At 35.5% G+C, this 21,481-nt stretch overlaps 1 protein-coding gene across 12 annotated transcripts in view; it reads left to right on the top strand.

Annotated features, from left to right (window-relative positions):
- Nucleotides 1-21,481, top strand: part of LOC138307679 (muscleblind-like protein 1) — a 281,769-nt gene that overhangs the window by 81,206 nt on the left and 179,082 nt on the right. The window lies entirely within an intron of this gene.

Genomic DNA, 21,481 nt, shown 5'->3' with positions numbered 1-21,481 from the left:
TGATAAAATTTCATGAAAATCTATGAAGACGTTCTATAAAAAGATTTGCCTTTTAATATGACTTTTACATCGCCTATAGTAGTTAATGCACAAATCAAGATATATTAGTTTATTGTCAATTTCCAATAAATCTAATTCTATCATAAATTTCTTTTTTAATTAGATGTCATATGGCTCGCAGGCAAATAGGTATTTCATAAGTATCATATTTCAGTATTAACAAGTGAATAAAAACCTATTGAAGTATGTGTTAATTGAGTGATTTAGCTGCATATCAAATAACTACCGTCACTTCAATGACTCGGAAGAAAATGGAGATATTTGGAAATTTTTCAATATTTGAATTCAACACATCGTATTGCTGTTAGTCATCGGGGGATTTATACTACGATTAAACCTGACAATCAAAATTACAGGAATCGTTTGATATAGGAACAAGCGTTAAGTAATTAATTTCACTGTTCAAAGGTGGAAAACATTGAACGTTTATTGTTGGAACGACTTTTGATATTGGAGACATTATAAAACAAACAATTATTCAGGGTAGACAGACAGTGACCGTAAACTGTGATTAAGACGGGGAGGGAGAAGACAGAAGGCCACAAACATCACAACGGAGGAAGTGATGTGACGGGTTAGACATGGCAGTAAGTTCCACGTTAGGGAGATGTACCTATGATCGTTTCTGTTTCCCTGGGTGACTGATCTCCAGATATAAGGCGACTAAGGGATGTAGGCATTAACTGTCAGACTCACAGTCCATTTCATATGTCAGAGAACAGTCGTCTCATTACGATATATGGCAGGTCTTGATCAACTGATTTCGGCAAGGATTCATTACAGTTGTCTTGAGTTTATTGTAGTTGCCTTGAGTCTATTTTGCAAATGGTAATGCTACTACATATCAAGGTATATGATATTTCTTATATTACAATATCTCTGAGGAATTAACACTTTTGGTTTGGAAACAAGTTTGTATCATGTTGTGGTACATTCAATGATCCTTCTTGTGTGAGTTTAGACCAGCAATATGTTGTAGTGAATGACATCCAAGGCTGTTGAATAAATAAACTTGACCTTCATTTAAAGATAGCCATGTCCTTTATTTAATACCATAGGGGTCAAAAGACATAAAATATATGATGACATCATTTGAAACAATCTTCTATGTCAACAAGCTTGAATCTCAATTGCTGTTGGTCTATACGTTATTTAACAATGAATTAAGGGCTTCCAAATTTTATGAATGGATGACCTTTAAGTCTTTTTGCAAAGTCACAGGTACTTGGACTCAATCATTCCAAATCTTCAAAATTGTTAAGCATGTTTGTCCCAGGTTCTTATAAACTTGATATATGTAGGTTTGCATAGGCAGCTGAAGTTTGACTGTAGAGGTGCAATAGCTTGTGTTTTTCAAAGAGCTTCTTAGTTATGGTGAGGAGCAGAAAATCAAAACATGTGATATCAGGTCAAATGGACAAATCAAGACATGTGATATCAGGTCAATTGGACAAATCAAGACATGTGATATCAAGTCGATTGGACAAATCAAGACATGTGATATTATGTCAATTGGACAAATCAAGACATGTGATATCAAGTCAATTGGACAAATCAAGACATGTGATATCAGGTCAATTGGACAAATCAAGACATGTGATATCAGGTCAATTGGACAAATCAAGACATGTGATATCAAGTCAATTGGACAAATCAAGACATGTGATATCAAGTCAATTGGACAAATTAAGACATGAGATATCAAGTCAATTGGACAAATCAAGACATGTGATATCAGGTCAATTGAACAAACCAAGACATGTGATATCAGGTCAATTGGACAAACCAAGACATGTGATATCAGGTCAATTGGACAAACCAAGACATGTGATATCAAGTCAATTGGACAAATTAAGACATGAGATATCAAGTCAATTGGACAAATCAAGACATGTGATATCAGTTCAATTGGAAAAAATCAAGACATGTGATATCAGGTCATTTGGACAAATAAAGACAGGTGATATCAGGTCAATGGGGTAAATAAAAGATGTGATGTCTGGTCAATTAGGCCCTTCTGTATTTTGCTTGATTTGTTTTCTCCAAGTTTCTTCAAAACAGGAAATTCAACATCTATGTAATCTATTGGTAAACAGTGACAGTTTGTCTGTCAGCCATCATACACTTCCTCATGGGAGATCCAATTGCCTGTAAGTCGTATACCAGACTTTGTCAGGGGATGTACCATTCCTACAAGATTTCTGACATTTTGTTTATTTACACATTTGATGCAACAGACAAATTCTCAATTGTTTTTATTAAAAGTGTTTATATATAGAAACAGCTGCCAGAGTGAGCAACAAGAAAGGTACATAACTAGCATATCTGTCGAGTGATATCAACATCATCTCTTCTTTTGTTTTGATTATTTGTTCCTCTCTGTCTTGACAATCCCATCTTCAATTTACCTTATGGTGATATTGGTAGCAGCACAGGTGTTTGAGAAGCCAGATCATCCTGTTGTTTTCAGGGTAATATTTCTGAAATTTCAAACTCAAACCTTTTGCAGATCTTTGTTGGTCAAAGGTTTTTTAATGTGATTACTTATTATCATTGTCACTAAAATTCAATCCAGTTTCCAAGCTGACTTTCCCAGCCAAACTTCATTTTCATATCTTGATTACTAAAAAGTGCTTGCTTAAGAAGTAAATACAGATATTTTATTTCAAAACATTTTTTTAGGTCACCTGAGACGAAGTCTCAAGTGACCTATTCTCATCGCCTTTTGTCCGTCGTCGTCCGTCGTCCGTCGTGCGTCGTGCGTCGTCCGTCGTGCGTCGTCCGTCGTGCGTCGTATGTCCGTAAACAATTTACATTTTCGACTTCTTCTCCAAAACTGCTGAAGCAATTTCAATGAAATTTTGCACAAACCTTCTAAGGCATAAGGCCAATCAAAATTGTGAATTATATGGTCCCCACCCCCCAGGGGGCTGTGGGAGGGGCCAGAAGGGGTAAAATTGAGTAAAATTTCAAAAATCTTCTTCTCCACTCACAGATGTGGTAGAATCAAATACTCTTCATAGATAGAAAGGTCTTAAGGTCCTTTACAAAAATTGTGAATTATATGACCCTGGGGTCTCTAGTTTCCCCCTGGGGAGGGGGTTAAGTTTACTATACTTTATATTGAGAAAACACATTTTTGCGCATTATTTGGTCATTTGTAATAGGAAATGAGTCAAATGTTGTCAGAATTATCAGTATGAGATGGCCATTTAATCCTATTAACAAATTTTCTATGACTGACCCCCAGGGGCCTTAGGGGCGGGGTCAAAAGGGGTCAAATAGGCTAAAACTTCAAAAATCTTCTTCTGAAATTCTGGAAATGGTAGAATCAAATACTTTTCATAAATAGAAAGGTCTTAAGGTCCTTTACAAAAATTGTGAATTATATGACCCTGGGGTCTCACGTTTCCCCCTGGGGAGGGGGTCAAGTTTACTATAGTTTATATAGGGAAAACACATTTATGAGCATTTTTTGCTCAATTTTCATTGGAAATGAGTCAAACTTGGTTAGAATTATTAGCCTGAGATAGCATTTTAATATCATATCCACAGTGATTCTGGCCGATCCCCTGGGGGCAGAGGGGCGGGGCTAAAAATGGGTCAAATAGGCTAAAACTTCAAAAATCTTCTTCCGAAATTCTGGAAATGGTAGAAACAAATACTGTTCATAAATAGAAAGGTCTTAAGGTCCTTTACAAAAATTGTGAATTATATGACCCTGGGGTCTCACATTTCCCCCTGGGGAGGGGGTCAAGTTTACTATAGTTTATATAAGGAAAACACATTTATGAGCATTTTTTGCTCAATTTTCATTGGAAACGAGTCAAACTTGGTTAGAATTATTAGCCTGAGATAACATTTTAATATCATATCCATATTGGTCCAGGCCGACCCCCTGGGGGCAGAGGGGCGTGGCCAAAAAAGGTCAAATAGGCTAAAACTTCAAAAATCTTCTTTAAAATTCTGGAAATGGTATAATCAAATACACTTTATAGATGAAAAGGTCTTAAAGTTTGTTTATAAAAATTGTAAATTATATGACCCTGGGATCTCCTGTTTCCCCTTGGGGAGGGGGTCAAGTATACTATAGTTTATATAGGAAAAAAACATTAATGAGCATTTTTTGCTCAATTTTCATAGGAAATGAGTCAAACTTGGTTAGAATTATTAGCCTGAGATAGCATTTTAATATCATATCCACATTGGTCCTGGCCGACCCCCTGGGGGCAGAGGGGCGGGGCTAAAAAAGGGTCAAATAGGCTAAAACTTCAAAAATCTTCTAAAATTCTGGATATAGTAGAATCAAATAATTATAGATGGAAAGGTCTTCAGGTGTTTTATAAAGACTGTGAATTATATGACCTTGGGGTCTCACGTTACCCCCTGGGGAGGGGTTAAGTTTACTTAAGTTTATATAGGAAAAACATATTTGTGAACATTATTTGCCCAATTTTCGTAGGAAATTAGTCAAACTTGATTAGAATTATTAGCCTAAGATATAGCATTTTAACATCCATATCCGTCCTCGATGATCCCCTGGGGGACCAGAGGGGCAGGACCAAATTTAACAGGGTCAAATTGATTAAAATTTCAAAAAATACCTCTAAGTTCACAGGTTTGATGGAAGCAAATACTCTTCATAGTCTAAAAAGGTCAAATTTATAAATCACTGACCAACTTCAAGGCCCAGCATATAGTGTTTATATGTCTTTATAAAATTTGTTTCATTATTTGTTTCATTATATATTCTAACTCAGGTGACCGTTAAGGCCCATGGGCCTCTTGTTTTTATTGGTTGCCTTTAAAACATGAAGGTCAAACATCTTGGTCACTGTTACTATAAATTGATAATCGTTTGTTGTGCAAATACTGTTCATCCAGCTCTGGATCTGTTGCTGAATTCTTACTTGTTATTAAATGCTGGTTTTCCTTATCAGGTTGCAGTGTTATTCTTGTTGTGTATTGATTATAAAAAGGAACATTTCATTAGGAAACATTTTTCTTATTTTGACCTTTCACCTTTTGTTATCAAAGATCATGACCTGATTTTTTATGCTAGGAGTTTAAATAGTTTTAACTCATTCTCGGTAAAAGATATGGTCAACAAGTATTCCTTATGGAATCTATTAAAAGTTGTATAGAACAAGAATTTATACACTATTTTGACACTATGAATAGAAATATTGCTGCTTGATGTTTTGTTTTACATTAAAAAAATGTTAATACATGATGACTGGGGGAAACCTGAGTTCTCTGAGAACAAACAATAATCATGATCGACAAGTCCATGCAATCAACTACTTTACAGGTCTCAAACTCTGTCAAATGAAAACAGATTGATTGCAATATGGCAGTTAAGATTGGCAAAACAAAATTGGCCTGTGCCAATTGATCTAAAAGAATATAGAATAGAGAATAAATAGATAGAGGATATAATTTCACAGAACAAACAAACCTGTTTATAAAAGACACCGTCAAACCTGTCTATAATGGACACATTCCAACCTGTCTATAAAGGACACAGTCAAACCTGTCTATAAAGGACACATTCCAACCTGTCTATAAAGGACACAGTCAAACCTGTCTATAAAGGAAACAGTCAAACCTGTCTATAATGGACACATTCCAACCTGTCTATAAAGGACACAGTCAAACCTGTCTATAGGAGATTTCAGAAAAGATGGCGATGACGTCACACAAAGGTACATCCGGGCGCTCAAAGGTACAACTCCGTATATCTGTACACATTAACATGGTGGGAACACAGCCGCTTGCGATGTTTGTTTACATTTTATTGTAATAAATAGTACGACAAACCGAGAACTATTGCGTTATTTTAATTTAAAAAAGTGTAAATAAAAATATTTTACAATAATGCACTAATTTAAACATATGGTATTCATATATTTTACTCTGTTTATACTCCATTTTCGACCGCTACGAGAAAACACGGTCGCCATTACGTATAACATTGACAGACATATTGCAAATATCAACTTGAAATTACAAATTAAATTCAAAGTCCCCCAAAATATTATTATAAGTTATTACTGTTTTCGAAGTGTTACTTGATAAAACACCTTACAATGTATGATTAGTGCAAAATTAAACATTTGCTTTCGTAGATTACCCCAAGCCCACGGCAGCCATTACAGTACAGCCGAGAACCCGAATTTCGTCCATTTTCAGTGTCAAAAAAATACGTATTCTGGTTAATTTTTTTTCATCAATTTTGGGAATTAGTTTATAACATACAAATGAGTCAGTTTGTAGGTTCATTTTATCACATTTTTAAACAAAACTAGAGTATTTATGATTCTCGAAGCCGTGCGCAATGTATCCTGGTCGGCATTTACAGTACTACGATCTGTAATTTATATCAATTTAAATGAAGTCTAACTAATATGTTTTCAAATTTTCTAAAAGTAATATCACTTCAATTTGAGACTTAACATAGCAGTCTATGGGATAAAAGCGGCTGAAAATGAAATATTAAAAATGAAATCTGCAGCATTAAAACTGAACGATTTCACCATTTTATTTTTCGAGATCGGCAGCCATACGTGTACGTGTAACACAGTAGTTTAATTACTATTCGTCATTTTGTTACGATACAAGAGCATTCCATTAAAACAACATGTACATATTAAATAACAAAATATATATCTTAAACAAGTCCTTATTGAGATAAAAGTGTTGGTAATTATTAATATGATTTATTTTCCAAACAATGCTGTGGCCTGCGGTGATCTACCAGCGACGAAGCCATGCACGAGCGGCCGTGGTCTAGCCAGATATGGTCCACCTTTCGTTATGTTATATAGTGTTGTGAGCAGCTTTTTCATGTACAACAGAAACATGACAATAAAATCAATTATCTGTTCATAACTTTTTCACAACATGGATTTCTACGTGTGAACAAAAAAACGGGTTCGTGTGATGTGACGACCCGGCACCGCTTCGCAAGCTGGCTTAACACTAAATCTACAGAAATATATTTAGCAATTAACAATTGTAAATATCAAAATATAAATGTCTGTAGCCTCTTAAACAATAAGAAACCATTTTAAAATCAGAATTTGCAAGTATGAAAGTGTATACTTTTGCCACAGTATCGATTGTGTAGCAGGGCTGTACGTATCTGTTATTGTTTTCATTAGTCGACATACAGTGTTTGTACCTTTGAGGACCCGGATGTAAATTTTCTGTGACGTCACGCCATCTTTTCTGAAATCTCCTATACAGGACACAGTCAAACCTCTCTATAAAGGACATAGTCAAACCTGTCTATACAGGACACAGTCAAACTTTTCTATCAAGGATGCAATTAAACCTGTCTATAAAGGACACAGTCAAACCTGTCTATAAAGGACACATGTAAGTCTATAAAGGACAGTCAAACCTGTCTATAAAGGAAACAGTCAAACCTGTCTATAAAGGACACAGTCAAACCTGTCTATAAAGGACACAGTCAAACCTGTCTATACAGGACACAGTCAAACCTGTCTATAAAGGACACAGTCAAACCTGTCTATAAAGGACACAGTCAAACTTGTCTATAAAGGACACAGTCAAACCTGTCTATAAAGGACACAGTCAAACCTGTCTATAAAGGACACAGTCAAACCTGTCTATAAAGGACACAGTCAAACCTGTCTATAAAGGACACAGTCAAACCTGTCTATAAAGGACACAGTCAAACCTGTCTATAAAGGACACAGTCAAACCTGTCTATAAAGGACACAGTCAACCCTGTTTTTAAAGGACACAATCAAACCTGTCTATAAAGGACACGGTCAAACCTGTCTATAAAGGACACAGTCAAACCTGTCTTTAAAGGACACAATGAAACCTGTCTTTAAAGGACACAATCAAACATGTCTATAAAGGACACGGTCAAACCTGTCTATTAAGGATACAGTCAAACCGGTTTATAAAGGACACAATCAAACCTGTCTTTAAAGGACACAATCAAACCTGTCTATATAGGACACTGTTCTTTATTGAAATTTTACCTCAGACGGAGTCAATTATATAATAGATTGTGCCAAATTGACATATCCTTTACAGACAATTAACTATGGACCAGGTTTGACTGTATATTTACAATTATTTGATGCTGTGTGAAAATGAAGTTTACATTTGAAGTGTTCATTTTCAACTGATGCAAAAGTTGAAGCTACTAATGGCATCAATATTAGTTGATTTTGCTTATATAAACGTGTGTTAAAACCTTAGGGAAATCAATCCACATTTTAAAAACTTTTTTGTACATTTAAAACTGAAAAACACACAATAATCTGTGGCTATAATACCACTGAAAACGAGCTACAAAAACCATGATTGTTCTCACAATCAAAGTAGAAAACAGCAGGTACATTTTTTTTGTCGCTAAGGAGCTTGAGACGAGGATCGTCAAGGTCAAGAACATTTAACTCAAGGTCATTTCTATGAATGTAATGTACTTACTTGTTATTTATTTATATCTTGTAATCCAAGGACAAAGTCATTAAAATATATATTATGTATATCTGTCTGAGTTATGTTTATATTTTTCCTGGTTATATTTGTTTAGCATTTATATATATGTGTGTTTATCTTGATCTTGATAACAGTTCAATGTTTAAACTCAGATGCCAGAATCAATGCTGTAATGTAGGTCTCCTGCCAATATAAATTGTCACTAGCCACAAGTTTAATGAAATTCTTGGTAAACTGACAAGACATTGAGGGTTTGATTACACATTCAAATTGATATGCTCATCGGATGATTCACACTTTCTCTTTATCAAGCCATTTCTCAGTTTGTGGGAGTTACTTCCCTTTGTTATTGAATAACAAAGATAATAGAGTTTGCATTGAAATGAAGTATTTTTTTAAGTGCACTTTTTCAGCACGCCAGCTATTACTTAATTATACCCCAGGTTTGGAGTTGTCAATATGGCGCTGCAGACATCTGACAGATGATTGTCTGCAAGTATTTCAACGACGGAAAGAACTCCAATTTCTCTAATCCACAGAGATCTTTTACATTGATAATTATTAATGCATAAATGCATACATAATGACGCTGTCATGAATGTTTTAATTGAAGGTATCTGAATATTTTACAAGCGTTGAGTATTTTCGGCCCGATCACTGATTATTTGGAATTGTTTTGTTTTTAAACAGTTGTCGATTACATTGTCTCAATCATTACTTTAATTGAAATAATTGTGTTTCATGGACCAGTAAGCTTATAGAGTAAGATAAACCTTCAGTGTTAATTGGTATTGACCTGCAAATTGATTCAGATAAGCAAACCAAATTACTGGATGACTAGTGATGATTTTTACACCAAACTTCTAACTATATATATATTTTTTACGAATTTAGTTCAAAAGAGGAATTAAATATTTCCTATTGAATTTTTACATATGTTTGGTCTATAAGGAAAAGATTATGAACAGAAAAATATTTTTCTATAAATTCTAATATATTTATGTTTTTCTCAAAATATTTGAGAGATATTAATTTTCTCAGTGATCAGGAACTCCCATTTGTTTATTAAGATAATCTATTTATGAGAAAATAATTTCTTTATAGGTTTCTTGGATTGGTTTCTTGATGTATTTTTCTAATCAGAGTTTAGTTTCTAAACTTATAAACTTTCCTTACATTATAGTAAAATAGGTATCTGATTTTGAAATCCAGTCTAAAAATATAACTCGTCAGAGATTCATTTCTGAAAATTAAAATTTTACTATTCTGAAAATTAAAATTTTACTAAAGTTCATGGTAAATGTCTGCTTTTGAAAATCTTTTCTGAGATTGATTTCTGGAATTTTAAAAACATCTGAAACAGGGTTTTGAATTTTCAAAAACTTCACTCGCATCTTGGTATTGATTCTGTATGTTATGAGAAGTATAATAATCCCCTCCAGATTAGAATTCAGATTAGTCTGGTTTTGAAATGTTAGCAATCATATAGATGTTCTCTTCAAAAATGTGTTTATTTGTGTTTTAAAATGTGTCAGATTTGTACATTACTGTTATGACAGAAACTGGTAATGCTATTGTATACCATCTTACTTCCGCGAGATATTAAATTTTGTGTATTTCTGTGAGAGATCTTGAATGTGAATTCAAATATTTGGTGACATGATTGTATAAAATGTATATGTGATTGCACAATTTTCAGTAAGAGCTATTGATTGTGAATTTATATATTAGGGAATATGTTGTAAATAACAAAGACACCAATTATTGTACACACAAAAAAAAAAAAGATTTACAAAATCTAATGATGAGCTTCGCGCTTTAATGTTAAGGAATTTCAGGATGTCTTTAATACTTCCTGTTGTGTAGTTTGGAGTGGAAAAATGTATTAATTGGCAGATCAGGGTTCCAACCTGGACCTCGGAACAGAAGTCTGATTATCTTCACCAATTAAGCCACCTACGTGGTTGCCACTGAATCACCCAATCCAAACATGCTCCATTTTTCCTTCCTTTAATTAACCCAAAGACTTGACAAAATTAACCCTGATTTCAATATCCCCTTCCTTAAAACAAGATTTGGCCACAGGAACAAAAATGAAAGTTTAGTGGAAAAATGCACCGCTAGACTTGGGTTAAAACCTTAAGGACCTCTAAATATTAATCTTGAAACAAGATTTGATGACAAGGACACAATGAAAGATAACTATAAAAATGCTGCGCCAGACAGGTTCAAACTTTGGACCACAACCAAACATTAACTGACCTATACTCTAAACCAACTTTGCGACCGTCAAATTTCTCAAATGTATTTGGATCATGAAATTCGCGAAAATAATTTCCACATGAAAGAAAGGTGGTTAACAGTAACTGATCGTTGGAGATGAACCATATGACAGATCCCTAACTTCTTCAATATTACCTGTACTATATACATGAGTCACTTAAAGTGCATACAGAGTGTATCCCTGTCTATACCCAGTATGATGGTACATGGTGTAGCAAAGATAGAGAGAGGCCTGTAAGATTACAGTACACTCAGCTTTTGTTTTTCAAAGGCTAATAACAATATCTGATTAAGTGTACAAAAGAAAAACTCCATAATCTGATAAGATGTGTGAATATTTGATCTGTAGCTACCTTGATTTCCCTTGTCAATATATTTCAATTATCTCCCCTTAATACCAAAAGCAAATCAACAGACAAAAAACACAACTAATGCTGCAAAGTCAAGAATCATGCACATCTGTTGAACTCTCCTGTGCATGGAGTTAGAAAAGTATTACCTCTGTATACGCGAAGGGTTCTTGAAGGGGTGAACTGACACGCTATTGACATGGTACAGCTATAATTGTTAAGCTGATCGTGATCATAGAGCTAGGTAGATTCTTTAAATCATTAGTTAGGAATTACAAAAAAATAAAATTCTTGTACATTCATCTTAACAGGAAAGATGCCATTAGTGTTTGTCTTGAGGTCAATGGTCAAAGTCACTTCAGGGTTAATTACATATTTTTCAATAAGTAATAAATTTTGTTTTCAAACTTTTGTGAGAATCTTATACGTGGATTCACACAGTTTGCAAACAAAATTTCTTTCATACCGGATAAATTAAAAAAAAAAATAGTGACATCAATGCTTAAATGAGAAAAATTAATTGATATCAGTTTGAAACAATACATTTGAAAAATTGTTCAGATTTCAGTACATAGCAGAAGTAAAGTAGGTTGTGATTATGTAGTTGTCATGTACTTTTAAAATGAAGTCTAGGTTGCCATGGTGATCATTTTGTTACCAAGGTAATGATTGGATAACAATGTACAGCTAAGACAGATTCAATCGAGTCTGTCAGGCATCCTGCTGTGGTCAATGGAAAAAGGAAGTTTTAACAGAAACGACATGTTGTGTTGTCATATTCAATTATTGCTTTTAAATAGAAATATGTAAAATAAGCAGAAAAAATAATGTGTATGCCATTTACAATTAACAGCAGTGTGCTTTAGATAAAGTATCATGTCACGGAAATTTAAAACAGTTTTTCTTCTAAAATCTTAGGGTGGAAAAATGATAAAAAAAATTGACATTATGAAAAGAATACAGTCACACCTGTGTATAAAGACCACACAAATACAGTCACACCTGTCTTTAAAGACCACACAATGGACTAAAGGAAATGATCATTATAGCAAGGTGATCTTTATACACAGGTTAAATTGAATGGAAATTGGCCATGTGGGGGGACCTCTAGCAAGAGGTCTTATTGAGCAGGTGTTTTTTGTATAGAGGTGGTCAATATGATAGGTTTTAGTGTTTGAAGCTATAAATGTTTGTGGTTAGATTATCAGGATATAAGTGTTAATTGTTTGTGTGTAAAAATATAATTAATATCATCAGTCAGACTTGTGAGGCAGTGGGATAAATGTATAAATCTCTGCTGGAGAAGTGCATTCTCCTGTTGTAGTGAATGCCATTTAAAACAAACGCAGTGGTGATCCATCTTATTTTTTAATATGTCTTTTTCTTTTGAATTAGTTCCTTTCATTTCCTGTGTAGTACGATGTCTCGGCCAGACCACTCCCCGTCTCCGGGAAACGACGGTATGCAAATGAACCTCTAAGCTTTCGTCTTCGGTGTGGCGGGTGAAATGCGAGTATATCAACAATAGCCAGCCGACTCTGAGGAATACCCTGATAGGCTCTTGATTCCATTTTATTTGCATATTACACAAGAAAATCGAACTTTTGTGAGACATGCATTGGAGGGCTTAGGAAGTGATTTAGTGGATATCCTTTATAGTCTATACTCTCAGGTGTCTCATGACACCGCCGCTCATTCTGTTGTCGTCTGCCGCGGTGATAAACAGTTTACCTTTTGACATTGCTGCCAGAAAAGCTATCCCGTTTGCACTTTGCCTGAATGGAGTGTAAAGTGTTAAGGGGAGGTAATTTGATCTCCTGCCCATCTAATACACCATGCTACCTTAAGTACTTTGATTGTCATGGAAATACTTTCACTTTTACCCAAATGTAGATTTTTCAGAGAAAATGGTTTGATGGTAATTAAATGTGATATGTTGAAAAGTACATAGACACAATTTGTCTTAATTTACTCAACACATGTATTTGATATTAAAATTTTATTTCATTTTCTTCCAGACAAGGTCCATCAACTTGCAATAACTGTAGAGCTGGTACATGTAGATAAACCTAGGCGGAGTACCATATTCTATAGGAAAGAAATATAGTTTTCAATGAGAACAGAAGGAGTAGGAATTCTGATGTTTGAATGAAACAAAATGAGGGACACTGGACTGGTCATCAGACCCGAAGTTATTGATAAGATTTTCTCAACAGAATTTTAATATTAGATTATCCTCCCAATTTCAAAACCTAGGAAACAGACATGGTACAGACACAAAATTATCCAGCCAAATTTTGATGATTTTAGATACTGATGGTTTAGGGGGACACTAGTAAACAACTCTATTTATCTGTTACCCAAACTGCATTCATATCACTTAAACTACGATTTGAGAACAGTGTATTGCTTAAACATTTTCTCTACAAATTGATTTCAGTTGAATAAAACTCCAATTGCAAACTTCATCAAAACCGTTCTTTGTGACATATGATATATGATGGACCTATGTTATTCAGTTAGAGCGCAACCAGCTGAAACACCATCTCAAAATAACACTAGAGGTCCCAGGATTTGTGCTGGGTTTTCCATGAATTTGAGCTCTTCTCAGATAAAATGCAGACTCTATCTGGGTAATTGGAATAGACTTTCGGAGAAAATGTGGTGCCTTTTTTTGCTGAAAAAGGATATGGGGACAGCAAAAATGCAAACTCTTGATTTCTTTTGAGGCCAAAAAGCCCAGCATCTCTAATACTCTCAGAAAACCAAGATGAAAAAAAATCAGCTTCCAGACAAATGTACCTATACGATTACTGAGTAGTCATATATTCTTGTGACATGAACTGCCCATTCCTGTACAGACTGGGTCCTGAAGGGCTATTACAGCTGTGATATAACAGACAGTTCTGGTCAAATGTCTTGTAAGATAAGTCTGAAGTTATGGCAGTTAGAATGGTCTGGCTGGAAACAGAATCCTGAAAAATGGTGGCATTCACGGAGCCCTTTACAATTTGCATGGGCATCGAAAAATTTTTTTTAATGAATTGAATTATATATATTGCCTAATACAATCCATAGAGAATTGAATGCATATACAATATACAATCGAATACTGTCTAGGATTGAAAATATCTTCTGCATGGCTTGGACAGCTCCTGTCCATATATAGTAATGATAGAAATGCTGTAAATAAGAGACATCTTATAGACTTGTTACAGAAAGAAAAAAATCATTGAAAACGTGAAATTCTATCGTCTAGACTACATTATGTATAGGTCTGTGACAGGAAGTTGATCAGAGTATCAATGCGAGCCATAATTGCGTTATTACACTGCGAGGCATGTCTTCCCAGCAGCCACTTGCCTGTCATAATTTGCTTTTTTTGCCCGTCCACGTTACGATATAAATGGTTACAGATTTGTCCTGCAGTATTGGGTTGTCTAACTGCCAGTGACATCTACCAGTGATAAATGCCCCGTCGTCACGACAACCGTTTGCTGTCTGGACAGTCCAATGTGGAGTTCAGTGTTTGTGAACGACAAGGAACTGGAACATGTCATATCAGTCTCGGACTCCATATCTACCTAGTATTGACATATCACTGTATCTATCCTGTAGCAACTGAGGGGTATTCTATAAATAAAGGCATATGGTATCAAATTTCTCAGAAACGGGCATCTGCATGCATTGCAAACACCTTGGGTCGACCTCCCTGGTCAGTTTAATGTCATAAAAGGTATGATAAGTGGGTATGGCTTGGAGTCTGAGGTTTTGCTGTTTGGTTTGTGAGGGGCTGCAGTGGCCGAGTGGTTAAGATGTTTCGACATATTACCACAAGCCTTTCCCCTCTCAGTTGTGAATGTGAATCCTATGTGAGGCAGTTGCCAGGTACCTACCACTGGTTATTAGTTTTCTTCAAGTACTTTGGGTTTCCTCTTCCTTACTTTACCCTAGCTGGCTGTTAATAGGACATAAAATTAATAATGTTTAGGTTGTGTTTTATTGTGGTAGTACAGTTATAACGTTGATGGCTTTTTATAGTGTTGTCATACTGAATCATTCTTTAGAAGGCAACCACCAGGCTACCCCACCCTGTCGTTTTACTAAAGAGGGCAACAAAACAGATTTCTTAATTTCTACTAAACTTTGAAAAAAAATGAGAAAACAAAGAAAACACAATACGCTTTGTAGATAAAGAATTGACTCCAGCATTTGATTGGACCATTGACATGAGTGACATCCAGTTTTGATGGAGACGATAAACCCGTAGGACACTGCTAGGATTTCATTAGAAGGTGCAGCGATACTTAAGATAGCAGTTTAGATTGGAAGCCAAAATACCATGGAAATTTCGCAAGCTTTTAAATAAATCAGGATCTTATCCAAACAACTCCAAATTGGTTTTGTCAAAAGCAATCATGTTTCTCTACCTCCATTATACAGTTTTTTTTTATTCTACAGATGATAACCATCTCTTCAGGACAAAAATGATTTCTATAGATTGAGCTATTTTTATTTGTGTTGCATAGAAAATTGCTGTCTTTTTAAAAAAATTAGCTTCCAATTGAGTTGGTTTTATTTCTGTTTCCCAGAAAATTGTCATCTTTTTAAGCATGTCTAGCGACAAGACGTGATTATATTTGTAGTACACCTAATAGACTCTTTGGCTGGTCGGCATTGTTGTTTTCTAAATATACATTTCCATATTATTGATTACAAGGCAGTGGAAGGAAATTGGTTTTCTCTATCACATGCACAATCAGTGTTGTGTGGGGTGAATAGTCCAGACTTAGCAAGTTGTGCTTAGACATGTCTTCCTGTGACAGCTCATGTGTCTTATGTGTTTCATGTGTCTTATGTGTCTGATGTGTCTTACTGTATTGTGAATAGTCCAGACATAACAGCTTTCACTGAGACATGTCTTCCTGTGACAGCTCATGTGTCTTATGTGTGTCATGTGTCTTATGTGTCTGATGTGTCTTACTGTAATGTGAATAGTCCAGACATAACAGCTTTCACTGAGACATGTCTGTTCCTGTGACAGCTCATATGTCTCATTTGTCTTACGGTAACGTAAATAGTCCAGTCATAACAGCTTCTGCTGAGACATGTCTGTTCCTGTGACAGTTCATATGTCTCATTTGTCTTACGGTAACGTAAATAGTCCAGTCATAACAGCTTCTGCTGAGACATGTCTGTTCCTGTGACAGCTCATATGTCTCATTTGTCTTACGGTAACGTAAATAGTCCAGTCATAACAGCTTCTGCTGAGACATGTCTGTTCCTGTGACAGCTCATATGTCTCATTTGTCTTACGGTAACGTAAATAGTCCAGTCATAACAGCTTCTGCTGAGACATGTCTGTTCCTGTGACAGCTCATATGTCTCATTTGTCTTACGGTAACGTAAATAGTCCAGTCATAACAGCTTCTGCTGAGACATGTCTGTTCCTGTGACAGCTCATATGTCTCATTTGTCTTACGGTAACGTAAATAGTCCAGTCATAACAGCTTCTGCTGAGACATGTCTGTTCCTGTGACAGCTCATATGTCTCATTTATCTTACGGTAACGTATGTGTGTCATGTGTCTTGCTTGTCTCACACACCTTATACTGTCCTGTTTTCTTCTGTCTTTTAGACCTTTATCATAATTTGATAAGATTTTGTGACTTTACTGAAGTTAAAAATCCTTCCGATGTACTGACTCAAAACTTGATCATGACCAGATCATGTGACCTATTTGCTTTGATCAGAATCAGTGACCTAGACATTGCGGACTGAATCCTTTCCTTTGGCTGGTGATAGCAGTCTAAGTTGACTATACAAGGTGTGGTTAGAGTGAGATATATATGTGATCCTAGTACTGTACATGTACACTAGGCCACTCTGTATTGATTTTGAGATTTACATACAATTATAGGTAATATTCCACAGATGGCCCATCACATCTACAGGGACATTAAAGATCCACATTCCGATCCCAACACAAAAAAAGTGATGGAATAAGTAACAGCCGGTGACGGATGAAGCTTCGAGGTTAGGTAGAGGACAAAACGGTTTATGTAGTTTTGTAATTTCTGTAACCATTTGAATTCACATGTTTGACTTGGTAGATATAATGACAGTGATCAGATAGCTCAATTGGTAGAGCATCCGGCTAGTGTTCAGGCGTCATGGGTTCGAATCCCATTATGTACCTTACATAGCCTTGTGTTATTGGTCCATTTCTGTTAAATAATCCTAGAAATAACTCTGGTCAAGCTCTCATTTTCGTTTGGTGGTGTCATCAACATTAACTTTCAATGTCGTCTGCAAGAAGCCTTTCTTAGCCGCCATCTTTGTTGCTGTATTATGCCATTGGGGGCAAAGAATAATTGCCTATTGTCCAAATCTAGTAACAGCTTATATTAAAGTAAAATATGGCTATAACTTAAGGTATATACCGTATTTTCCGGAGTATAAGCCGCTACTTTTTTCCCTGAAAATCGGGAGTGCGGCATATACACCAGTGCGGCTTATCCGTGGACGAAAACCAAAATCTGATGATGTTTTTGCATCATTACGTCGTGATTCACATGTGAAAATCGTTAGTTTTTCTCGCCAGTTTTGTTAAGTTATACATCGACAAAATCACTGTAAAAGTGTTTAAAAGATAAAATATGCAATGAAAATATAGTAAAGATGAAAATAATTACGTATCAGATGCATGTTCATTCGTAAAATTGTTTAATTCACGGAAAATTGGCCGACTGAAGCGTGGAAGTTTCCAGTCACAACACAATGGCGGATTATTAAAGTTATACATCGAAAAAATCACTGTAAAAGTGTTTAAACTATATAATATGTGATGAATATATAATAAAGATAAAAATAATCGCGTACCAGATACATGTTCAATCGTAAAATTGTTCAATTCACGGAAAATCGGCCGACTGAAGCGTGGTTGTTTACAGTCACAACAAAATGGCGGACAGATTTCGCTATCGATTTGCTGCAGGATTGTTACCAAGAAAATAATAACCGAAACGTCAAAAATCATCAAATATCAAACAATAAGTTAAAAATATTATTTAGATATTATGTGTGTGCAAAAGATATTCGCAGACAGCAAGAAAACGATCTTTGAATGACTGCTAACTTGCACACGTGTTACACTCGGTCAACATGTGTATTTCTCAGAATCCTGTCGCTGTGATTTCAATGAAATAATCAGCAATCAAGTTGATTCGCGTGTTTTACATGTTATATAGAACATTATAGCAATGTTATAAGCATCAAGCAGTCTATAAAACATCATTTTATCGATCTATGCAGCGGCAAACACCACGAGGTCATAATCCGGAAGTTTACAAAAATAAGGCTGCGGTGAATTGCATCTTGGGATACTTAACACTCTAAACGAAGTCGATTGATACAGTAACTCTTTTCACAAAGATATATTTAACACATAAAATATATCAAAAAGGATATATAATCCATTCCTATGCATAACGTTACCGAAGAAAGTATTTTACTGGCGTACTGAAATATGAGCGAGAGTAAGCATGAACTTACACACATATTTCACATATGTCGGTCAACACGGGAATTTCCCGGAATCCTGTCGCCGTGATTTTAATGAAATAATCAGCAATCAAGTTTATACACGTAAATCACATGTAATTTAGAACATTATACCGAGTGTAAAACATCGTACAGTCATATTAAAATCATTTAATCGATCTCTGTAGCGGCAAACACCACGAAATAATATCCGGAAGTTTACAAAAATAAGGCTTCGGTGAATTGCATCATGGGATGGCAAATTGACCGAGAACACTCTAAACGAAGTCAGTTTTAGGTTAATGATACAAGCCTTGATAATACAGTAATCCTTTACACATCAATATAATAAATACGCGAAATATATCAAAATAGAGATAAAATAAAATCATATGCATACTGAAGAAAGTATTTTAACCGGCATGCTGAAATATGAGAGAGAGAGAGAGAGAGAGAGAGAGAGAGAGAGAGAGAGAGAGAGAGAGAGAGAGAGAGAGAGAGAGAGAGAGAGAGAAGAGAGAGAGAGAGAGAGAGAGAGAGAGTAAGCGTGAATTCGTACGGCCGCCATGTTTGTTTACACACATAAAGTAGGCTTACGTAATGGCAGAATAAACAACGAACAGAAACATGACCAAGTCCATTTTGCTAAAGATGTTTACATCATAGTGAGTTTTATTTTTATTTGTTATATAAATAGTACAAGTTTACAGACAGTTTTCGTGATTCTAAACGATCGATAAGCATTACTGTATACTTCAATAGAGATTGATCGTATGTTTCTGATCGTATACACAGATGGTTGCGTGGGTGCATGGGCCTAACTTTTGGGTGCTTATCTAACGGTGCGTCTTATACGTGTACAAAACCTGAAAAATCCGTAAAAAAGGCCTCTGCGGCTTATACACAGGTGCGGTTTATTGTCCGGAAAATAACTTATATATGTCAATTAACTCATCCACCCCTGAAATTTTTAATGGGCTGGTCTAGTCTTTGATTTACAAAAGTCTAAAAGTGTCTTCAGGGGTGAAAGAGTTGTGTTTGTGACTCTGGATTAAAGAGCTAATAGTAAAATATATGAACAGCTGAGGCAATTGTCACTGCGATTCCCTATGTAAGTACATTATCTTATCAAAGAGTGTTTAATTTCATGATGCATGATTCACGAAGTTTATAACGGTGTGATTAACTATAATTTCTTCAAAATGAACAATCCATCAATCATTTTTGTATCAAGATATTTAGGTAAATTAATCAAAGGTTAAAGTCATTTATGCATTTCATAGATTGAATTAGAAAATAACATCATCAGATGATTTCATTAATTTATATAAGAAATCGCTGATCATCATTTTATACAAATCCAGAAGGTTAATTGTGAGGTTCAAGGTCATCATCATTAGTAGAGACAAGATGACGATCTATCATTTCAAAATAAACTACTGGTGTCAGAAACAACTAAAATATTTTTTTTCGTGGAGAATTCATTTCACTAAAAGCCTGTAATATTGATTTCACTGTGTGTAATCTTTCATCTCTTGTTATTTTCCTATACGTTTTGTCACAATTGTCTACAATCGTTTCTCAATTGATTACAGAAAAAATAAACGTGATGATTGTCTACAAGCTTTTTCACTTAGCTTGATAAATGGAGACACATCTATACAGTGCTGCTTTAACATGATAGACAGTGGAAATGGCAGATGTGGAATATCGGATAGAAATCTCGCTGGATCTGATCGCTGATTGATGCTAGAAATATCCATTACATATTTAGGTTATGGTGTCACCAGACGGTCGTATATTGCTCTTTTTTTTTTCAATTTTGATTTTGGTTTTTTTTCACGTTGTTTGAATTTTATATTGCTGTAATATTAAGACACAAGCTTTTAAGCTGAAGCTTATAAGCCATAAACCATATGTGACCTTGCGATGAAGGGCTAGTGGTAGAGGGTCTGAATCCACTCGACCATCATACATATAAAGACGAAGAAGATACTGGTAAAATCTCTAATACATCAGTACAAAGTCAAACACCTTATGGTAGAGTTGGAGAGCTCATGGTAGAGTATGAGGGTTCATGGTAGAGTTGAAGGGCTCATGGTAGAGTTGTTGAAAGGATTGTAGAGTTGGAGGGCTCATGGTAGAGTTGGAGGGCAGGGCTCAAAGTGGAGGGTTCATGGTAGAGTTGAAGGGCTCATGGTAGAGTTGTTGAAAGGATTGTAGAGTTGGAGGGCTCATGGTAGAGTTGGAGGGCTCATGGTAGAGTTGGAGGGCTCGTGTTTGAGTTTGAGGGATTGTGGTACAGTTAGAGGGCTTGTAGTAGAGTTGGAGGGCTCATGGTAGAGTTGGAAGGCTAATGGTAGAGTTGGAAGGCTCATAGTAGAGTTAGAGGGCTCATGGTAGAGTTGGAGGGCCCGTGTTTGAGTTTGATGGATTGTGGTAGAGTTGGAGGGCTTGTGGTAGAGTTGGAAGAATTATGGTTGAGTTAAAGGGCTTGTTGTAGAGTTTGAGGTGTTGTGGTGGAAGTAAAAGGTTTGTGATAGAGTTGAAGGTTTGTGGTTGATTCGAAAAGCTTGTGATAGATTTTAAGGGAATGTGGATGAGGTGGAGGGCTTATGATAGAGTGAAAGGGCTTTGGAGGTATTTTGTAATGAGTTTTAACATGTCTTTCACCATGACTAAGAGGTAAAGGTCAAGTAGTAGAATGTCAGACACCTTAACCACTAAACCACTGGGACAAGGTGAAGGAAAAGTGGTAGAAT

This window comes from Argopecten irradians, chromosome 14 (genome assembly GCF_041381155.1).
Source record: "Argopecten irradians isolate NY chromosome 14, Ai_NY, whole genome shotgun sequence".
Taxonomy (NCBI): domain Eukaryota; kingdom Metazoa; phylum Mollusca; class Bivalvia; order Pectinida; family Pectinidae; genus Argopecten; species Argopecten irradians.
The sequence above is the reverse complement of the archived record's forward strand: the minus strand, read 5'-3'. Positions and strand labels throughout refer to the sequence as shown.